This window comes from Arvicola amphibius, chromosome 9 (genome assembly GCF_903992535.2).
Source record: "Arvicola amphibius chromosome 9, mArvAmp1.2, whole genome shotgun sequence".
Lineage (NCBI taxonomy): Eukaryota > Metazoa > Chordata > Mammalia > Rodentia > Cricetidae > Arvicola > Arvicola amphibius.
Genome location: NC_052055.2, coordinates 71,838,921 through 71,848,278, shown reverse-complemented (window position 1 = coordinate 71,848,278; position 9,358 = coordinate 71,838,921). Strand labels below are relative to the sequence as shown.

The 9,358-nt window shown below is 52.8% G+C and overlaps 1 long non-coding RNA gene across 1 annotated transcript; it reads right to left on the bottom strand.

Moving 5' to 3' along the window:
- Positions 1–203: 203 nt before the first annotated feature.
- On the bottom strand, positions 204–8,755 carry LOC119823913. Its single transcript, XR_005286998.1, has 3 exons — positions 8,516–8,755; positions 536–813; positions 204–444 (listed from the first exon to the last, which is right to left on the bottom strand). It is a non-coding gene; the product is annotated as an uncharacterized LOC119823913 (long non-coding RNA).
- Positions 8,756–9,358: the final 603 nt, after the last annotated feature.

The following is a 9,358-nucleotide window of genomic DNA, read 5'->3' as shown; positions in this document are numbered from 1 at the left end:
GTGTAATTTGCCTACCTCTTCCCTTGGGAGTCTATGGCAGAGGCTACCATGTAAAGATCTGGTCCCCTGTTGCCTGTGAGGTAGGGCTGGCTAGCCCAGGGGTTGGGCATCTGGAAGTCTCCTGCTGTGGTCCTTCTGCTAGCTGTGGGAGGCAGGCAGCCAGCAGCTGCTAGAAGGTCAGGCAGATGTTGGGGGTTGAGCCCACCTGGCCTCTCTGGGACACTGCTACTGATTCCACCATATGCTGAGAAAGGCCCACCAAGGCCGCCGGGAGTCCCTGGTTGAGCTGTTGCTGGAGATCCCAAGATCTCCTAGTTGTGCAGAACTGAGCAGGAAGTGTGGTCTCCAGAGGTGGGTCTGCCATCCCCAGAAGGTGGAGGCTCTTAGCAACAAGGAGGACCATGTTGGCTGGATCTTACTGTCCTGTGCATTGCATGCCGTACCCTAAGGGGTTGGGTGGATAGGATGTGTAGGGATTCACCCACAGGCTATATGCACACATGTAGATTTGTGGGGGGGGGCACCCATTTCTCACCTAGTGAACCCTAGGTCCTTGCACACACAGCATTCATGCGTGTGAACTGTGCCATAGGTGTCCGGCAAATCCTTGGTCCCCATATCTCCAACTGGTCATGCTTCCCATTCTGGGAGTCAAAGTGGCAGGGCTGAGAAACCTCAGGACTGGCGGTCCCATTTGCATTGGACTCTTCTGTTCCTCAGTCACGATGTCCTCAGCTTGTATGGTGGCCTGGCTTCGGCTTCATGTCTATACGAGAGACTCGCAGCCGCACTTCCAAAATACCTGGGAAGAGTCTAACAAAAGCACTTTGTTATTTTTATCTCTGTGCTGCATCACCAGATGCCAGGGCTAACCCTGAAAGTGGAACTAAAGGCCACCACGTTCATCTCCATAAACGTGATGGGCAAGGTTCTAACTTAGCTGCCTGTAGCACAGAGGTGAGAAGAGCTCGGGTGAGATACCATGGCCCCTACAGCTCCCCAGACTCCTTAGGGCACCGCACCCCCTAGCCTGACGAGGAATCCCCATTTGGAACACACACATGGTAGGACCTGGTGGGTGGGGCACCTACAGTTCTCCAGGACCATGGGGGTGGCCCCAGAGGCCACCCACCCACTGCAGGGACTGGCAACCCTGCAGGGCAAGGTAAATCACCCAAGATTGCTCTCTGGAATGCGGTGGCTGCGAAAGGTAGCACGCATATTACTGCTATGTAAACACAGTTAAACTATTTACAAGACAGACCTAGGCCTGGGGGCCACAGGAAACCCCGGCCATGGGGGTGTGGGAGCTACCCCTCTTCCAAGTTCTGCTGGCCACAAGGGTGAAGAAGATGTTCCTTGGCTTTTTCTGGCAGCCAGCCACACCACCCAGGACCACCTCACTGGCCTGTTTATTGGCCCTCGTACTGTCTGTTCAGAGGCTAAGCCAGAGAGCAGTGGACAGAACAGCAAAGTCCCCCACTGTTTTGTTTTTGGAGCAGTGTGCAGAGGATGCTTTGTAAGTAAGCAAGGAATTTGCCCTATATCCCAAGGAGGCCTCAGGACAGATCTCCATGTGGGATGCAAAGGAAGAAACTGAGGTAGAAGCTAAGTTGGGAGCCCAGACCCTGGCTTGGGAGTTGCATTGCTCTGGACTCCAAATCCAAGCATGCCAGGTCCTGCCTCCTCCCTGGGGGGTGGTCAGGACCACTCCCACAGGGTATTTATGTGAATTCCCAAAGAAGAAACGTGTGGTTTTGGGATCTGCATGGGCTCCCTGCTGTCCTATCTCCCTGCCATGCGCTCAGCCACCTGAGAGCGTCATTCTTAATAAAACAGTGGGCATTTTGATCTGGTTTGATTCAGCCTAATTGGAGATGTCTTATTCTTATCAGGCGCCTTTCCCCACTGAGCCATCTCCTAGGCCCAGAGAAGGAGACTTTACACAAACTAACAGCTGATTTGTCCTCTCATGGCCTTAGTCACTGTGCAGACGTTTGTCTCACACACTCCCCTCCTGCCCACAAGGAGTCCTCATCTCTAATGAACTATATGCTCTCACTACTCTCTGGGGGAGGTGACAGACAACTTTCCAAACAATAATGCTGTCCTTACAAGATGATAGATAGATAGATCTTCAGAGCCAAGCCAAACCCTCCAAAGGCCCTGTAAGTCCCCTCCTGTATCTCCCCAGGGTGGTCACCTTCCAGAAGGGAGCAGCCAGTTTAGGTCTCAGACTCACTGTCTAGATCCCTGTCTGCTCCGAAGATACACACCCCTAAGGTCCGAATGGGCCCCATTCCAGGGTGGTGGGTTGGTTCTTCCACAGTGGCTGCTGCACTGTGCTCACGGGGCTCGAAACTGACACCTTGACCTCATTAGCACAATGTTCTAGTCAGCGGTCTCAGGGAAATGTGATGATGTTAATTATGTGCTGATTTATTTAATTCCTGGTCTTGTAAAATGAGTGTTGCTGCTTGCCTTCCTTCCCTTCCCCCGGGGCTTCTAAATTCCTGGGGGCATGGCAGGGGGTGGGGCTGAAGCAGAGGAAAGTGGACTGGACTCAGTCACGCAAACCTTGAGTCACTTGCTAGCTCCAGTGACCCTGAGTAACCTCCTTGAGCCCGGGATTGGGTAAGGATTATGAGTTTGGCACGGGGCCTGCCCTGGAGGAAGCTCTCAGCAAATCGTAGCTTCTGTTATCGTTGTCGTTAATTATTATTTTAGTCTATCGACTGGAGGATCGTCTCCTTTGCTCCATGTCTGCACTCAGCAAGCATCAGCAGGGAGGAATCCAGTAGAGTTTCCCGCAATGCATGGAGAGGTGCAGTATCTGCACCGTTCAGTATGGAGGCCGTTTGTCCCTGTGCCTTGAGCGGCAGAGGCACTGAATGGCAACCGTGTGCCAACAAGATGGACACAAAGGAGTCACCTGCACCCAGAAGTAGACAGAGAGCACAGATGCAGAAGCCAGGGCACAGGGCCCTGGCTAGAGTACAGTAGCACCCAACTTAAGCAACCGTGGTGACGCAGGAACTCTCTTGAACTGATGTTCAGGCCACATTCTTTGGGCATCTGTCTCCCAGGGATGCAGCTTCTTTTATTTTTATTTTTTTCTATAATTTTATTGGAGATCAAACCCAAAGCCTCACACATGTTAGTCATGTGTTCTTCCTATGGACTAGACTTCCAGTGCTTCTTCACTTTATTATTGTTGGTATTGTGTGTGTGTGTGTGTGTGTGTGTGTGTGAGAGAGAGAGAGAGAGAGAGAGAGAGAGAGAGAGAGAGAGAGAGAGAGAGAGAGAGATGTGTGTGCATGCACACGCGCTAGGGGGAGTGCACATGCCAAGGATCATGTGTGGCGGCCGGAGGACAACCTTGTGGAAATGGTTCTTCCCACCTTTACATGGGTTACAGGAATCCAACTGAGGTTGCCAGGCTTGCATGGTCAGCACCTTTACCCTCTTAGCCATCTTATTGGCGCTCCCTTTTTTAACATTAAAATATTTTTGGAGATTCACTTTATTTATTTATAGGTGCCTATATGAGACAGTGTCTGAATAAATTGCCCAGGTTGACTTTGCACTTGCATTGTGGTTAATGGTGGTTGTCAGCTTGACAGGGTTTAGAGCTACCACAGAAACAAATCTCTGGGCTTGTCTGCGAGGGAGTTCCTAGACCGAGTTAATGAGGTGGGAGAGCCACCCTAAATGCGGGTAGGACCATCTCGTGGGCTCAGGTCCAGGCCTGAATAAAAGAAGAAAAATGGGCTGAACGTGAGCATTTGTCTCCCTCTGCTTCCTGACTGTGCACACTGTCTCACACTCCTGATGTGGGAAGCCCCTCGGTATAACGCGAGTGTGTTTTATTACCATTGGTTAATAAAGAAGCTGCTTTGGCCTATGGCAGGGCAGAATACAGCTAGGCAGAAAATACAAACGGGGTGGAGGGGCGAAGAGCGAGAAGGCAGAGTGTGTATGGGGGGAGGAGGACCACATGCCAGCAGCTGCCGGAGGAAGAAGATGCCAGAGCCAGTAAGACACAGGGCTTATTAGAAGTGGGTCAATTTATATGTTGGAGCTAGCCAGTAAGAATCCTGAGCCATCGGCTAAATAGTTTGAAATTAATATTAAACCTCAGAGTGGTTATTGGTTATTGGGGAACCGGCAGGTGGGAGAGAAACCCCCAGTTACAAACTCCTGCTGCTGTGATGACCCCTGACAAACGGACTACACCCTTGAGCTGTGAGCTCAAAGAAAACCTCTCTTCCTTGAGTGTCCTTTGTCCCAGCAGTGAGAAAAGTTACTGAAATCCATGAAATCCTTCTGCCTCAGTTTCTTGAATACTTGGGATTATGTCTGTGTCTCTGGATTTCAGGCTTATCTGCTCCATTCTGAATATTTCCCAGGCCATAACTCAAGGAGAAAGAGCCCTTTGCACTGACCAGGGGGGGACAAGGGAGAGCTGAGGACCACGGGGAAGAAGAGGAGAGGTGCCTCATCTAGTTATCCAGAATGTTCCTGGGAGAGGCATGAGGTTTGGTGAGCATCTGGTGATGGGGTGTGGTCTTCCTCCATTCTGATCACTCTAAGTAGAGCATTCTAGAAGTATGAATGTGTCCCTCTCTAAACACAAAGTTTCCGTGGATCCATCTGCCAAACTTGGGCCCATAGCTGGAGGTGGGAGGGCACTCGGGGAAAGCAATGGGCTTCTAAGAAATGCAGCATTGAGCTGGATGCAAAGCCAGGGCCCAAAGCTGGGTCTTCGGAATTCCCCCTTTCCGTCAACCAGATGAGGAACCGGTTCCTCCGTTTCAGAGAATCGGTGCAAGCCTGTATCCTCGGCTCCTTGCACAGAGAAAGCCTGAGACAGTGTGGGTGGAGCCTTCCCAACTCCGCAACTCCTTGGTGTCCCCAGAGGGACAACCTGAAATTCCCCCCAGAGTGAGAATCCAGAGTCTGAGCCTTCATCCCGCACATGACCTTGTGGGAAACAGCAGCATTAAGGAACTCCAGCGGAGTGGCCTGAGACCGTGTCTCCGTCTAGAGCAGCGTTTCTCAGCCTTCCTGACGCTACGACCCCTCAATACAGTTCCTCGTGTTGTGCTGACCCCAATTATAAAATTATTTCATTTCTACTTCATAACTGTAATCTAGCTACTGTTATGAATCATAATATAAATATCTGATACAGGAGATATCTGACATGTGACCCCAAAGGGGTCGCGGCCCACAGGTTGAGAACCACTCTTCCGTCTGCCTTAGTGTTGGAGACTCTGGCTTCTGCAACCAAGAGTGGCACACCCACCTGAGCCAAGGAGGAAGGCCACGTCTCACAGGTAACATCAGGCCATGGGGCAGGAATAGTAGACCATCTTTGCATTCCTTTCCCTGACTTAGGGTAAGAGATGGCAAGAACGGAAGGGCAGATTTCAGGAAGGACATGTGGCTGGTGAGAAACAAGGAAGTGCGTGGCAGGAGGCAGCTGTACTCAGTGCCGGGGTTGGGCTGAGGGGAGAACTCCAATAGGAGGGAGTGAGGGGTTATGTGGATTTAACCACAGGACTCACGGCGTGCTTCTCAGTTGAATTTGGGATGGAACCTGTTCTGTTGTGATGACAGGGCAGAGGTGGGGGCAGTGGAGATCCAGCCAGATGAGGTGACTGACTGCCAGCTAGAAACACAGTCACCCCGTTATCCGGCCCAGATGGAGGACTCCCACCTTCTGCCCAGAGGCAATGACTCGGACTCCTCCCCATGACCTTGAAAGGAAAGGGCTTGTAGACTGCCTCGCCCCCATCCCGAAGGATCTCAGCCTTCAAAAGTCCCGTGCTGCAGGCAGCCTACCCAATAGAGGACCACCTGGAGCAGTAGAGCTGGGGTCCCTGGTGAGTAGGCTGACCCCAGGATCCACAGCCTCTCCCCCACCATACTGGTCACTGTCTCACTGTTGTGATAAAAGATACCTGACACAAGCAACTATGGAGGGGTTTGTATCGACTCATGGGTGCGAAAAATGGTGTGTGTGCACATGCATGTGCGTGTAGGCTCACACACGCCACAGCATGTACGTGCTACAGCAGCTACATGCATGTACCTTAGCACCTACGGTGTGTTGAGGTCAGAGGGCAACCTGAGAGCCAGTTTCTCCTTCTGCCTTGGGTTGAGGCGTGGCCTCTCATGGTTTCTGCTGTACTGGAGTCTCTGGCCACTTCCCATGTCTCCCGTCTCACTCCAAGAGTGCTGAGATTACAGATGCCGGCAGCCACATCTGGCTTTTGATGCGGGTTCTAGGGGCTGAGCTCAGGTGCGTAACATCTCCCTGGCTCCTATCTGAGCATATGACCTCTATCATGGAAGACAGAGACATGAGGTGACTGACCACACTGCACCAACAGTCAGGAAGCTGTGGGAGAAGGATCCTGGCCTTGGAGGGCTTTCTTCTTTGTTCATTTTTATTCAGTGTAGGATCACAGCCCATAGGATGGTGCTGCGCACATTGAGGGTGGGTCTTTCTACCTCAAATAATTCAGCCTAGGTAATTCTAAAGGCTGACGAGTTGATGGTGAAGATGAGCAATCACACTGCCACACCTGAGGACCAATTCCAGGCCCATCTTGAGCTTCAGGAAGGGACAGGAAGGATGTTGTCGTTACTCTAGCTGGTACCTGGCATCAGCTGAGTCTTGGGTTGGGTAGCCTTTGAGAACTTCCCTCCCTTGGACCCTGATTGTGTGTGAGGAAGACTCGGGACACTGGGCTTGCACAGTCCAGTCTGTCAGACCCTCCCTCTGAGGGAGAAACAGAGACAGAGAGGGCTGGATGCCAGAGCTGGGAGAACCTAGGGCAGGGAGGACCCAGAGGGAGGAGGACTCAGAGCAGGGAGGACCCACAATGAGGAGGACCTAGAGTGGGAGGACCCAGAGCAGGGAGGACCCACAGCAGGGAGGACCCAGAGCAGGGAGGACTCAGAGCAGGGAGGACCCAGAGCTGGGAGGATTCAGGACAAAGTGACTATGTGTTTGTGTGACACAGGGGTGAGTGTATCTGCACACATATCATACACCGCTCACACACCTGCACACTCACCATACACCGCTCACACACCTGCACACTCACCATACACCGCTCACACACCTGCACACTCACCATACACCGCTCACACACCTGCACACGCACCATATGCTACTCACACACCTGCACACGCACCATAAACTGTTCACACACCTGCACACACACCATACACCGCTTACACACCTGCACACTCACCATACACCGCTCACACACCTGCACACGCACCATACACCGTTCACAAACCTGCACACGCACTATATGCTACTCACACACCTGCACACACACCATATACTGTTCACACACCTGCACATGCACAAAACACCGCTCACACACCTGCACACTCACATACACCACTCACACACCTGCACACGCACCATAGACTGCTTACACACCTGCACACGCACCATACACTGCTCACACAACTGCACACGCACTGTACACTGCTCACACACCTGCACACGCATTATACACTGCTCACACACCTGCACACACACCATACATTGCTCACAAAACCTGTACATACACCATACACCGTACACACACCTGCGCACACACCATATACTGCTCACACACCTGAGCATGCACCATACGCCGCTCACACACCTGCACACACACAGTGATGTGTTTGAAAGTCAAGTTGACAAGGCATAGACTTTTATTGGCTCATTCATTGTCTGCTTGACTAGGTGTCGAGACAACGGATGAGTCCTCAAAGGTGATCCCAGGGGGTTAACTGAGGTGGAAGACCACCTGAAGGTGGGTGGCTCCATCCTGTGGGCTGGGACCCATGGACTGAATCAAAAACAGAGAAGGCAAGCTGCATCAGCATCCTCCTCTCTCCATTTCTGTCTGCCTGGATGCCAGGAGCCCCAGTGACGCACTCCTGCAGCCTTGACTTTGGCCCCGCCCAGTCATGATGGACTCTGCACCCTCAAACCACAAACAAAACAAACCTTTCCTCCCATACATTGCTTTTCTGTCAAGCATTTGGTCACAGTGATGAGAAAAGGAATTGATCCACACGGCTCTCTCCTCTAAAGCCCCCGGCCTCCCTGCAGCCAGGCCTTTCCCAAAGCCACCCCAGCTGAGCTGCTCCCCCCTTTCCGTGCCCACATAGGACAGCACCCAGCTGCCCATGGCCAGGTACAGAGGATAAAAATACCCAGTGGAAAAACACATGGCTCCAAGTCAAACATTAACCTGTGGGGAATGGTGTGCCAGCCCCGGGTTCCCTCCCAAGCCACCCGACTACCAGCACCGCTGGCAAAAGTGTCCCCTCCCTCTGGCCATCACTGAAATCCTCAGGCACTCACTGCTTCTGCCAAGGGGTGTCAGAGAGCCCACCTGAGAACCCCCAGTCCCAAGGTGTGGGTACCCCCAACCTATAGAGTCTGGTGAAGAAAGCCTCCTCCTGCCCAAACTGGGAACATCTCCCCACTTACCCTTGCTCTGAGAGTGGAGTCTCATGTAGCTCAGGCTAGCCTTAAGCTGCCACTATAAAGCCAAGGATGACCTTGAACCTCCTGCCTCCACCTCCTGAACAGCGTGTTCCACCATGCCTGCTCTGTGCAGCGCTGGGGGTGGAACCCACAGCTTTGGGTGTGCTAGGCTAGCACTCTGCTTACTGAGCACTGTTCCCAGAGCTACCTACAATACTTCTGAGGGTCCAGATCCCTGGCTTCTTCAGGGAGGGCATCCTGGCCCACAGCTGGCCCACAGCTGGCCCACAGCTGGCCCACAGCTGGCCCACGGATTCTCTGTCCTCTTTCTCTTTGGCTGCAGAGTTGAGCTCACCTAGACTCTGGAAGGGAAGGAAGATTGGAAGGAAGGATGTGAGGGAAGAAGGAAGGGCTGCTGGAGGGAGGGACAGCAGGCCAAAGCAGGAGGGAGGACTGGCCCTCACATGCTAGAAGGCCACCTGGAAGAGCTATGGGAAGAGGGAGCCAGTGAGCTGTGCCACTTTGTGCCCATTCTCTGCATGCCTGTCTCTGGTATTTTCTAAGACTAGGGAGGCCAGAAGGTGGATTCCTCCCATGGGCCCTCAGGACCTGGCAGGCAGGGTAGGGTCCCCACAGCTACCTGACTCTGATTGGCTGGGAGGCCTGACCCCGCCTCTGCCGCTGCCTCCTCCCACACCTGTGAGGGCCAGTGCCCAACAGTTCTAGGAAATGTCTGCCCTGTACATTTGAGCTGGGGCCAAATGCCCTGTTTTATGTCAAGGAAGTTTGACTGTATACCTCACAAAGAAGATGGTCCATTGGAACACACACCTGCCCGTTCCTCCA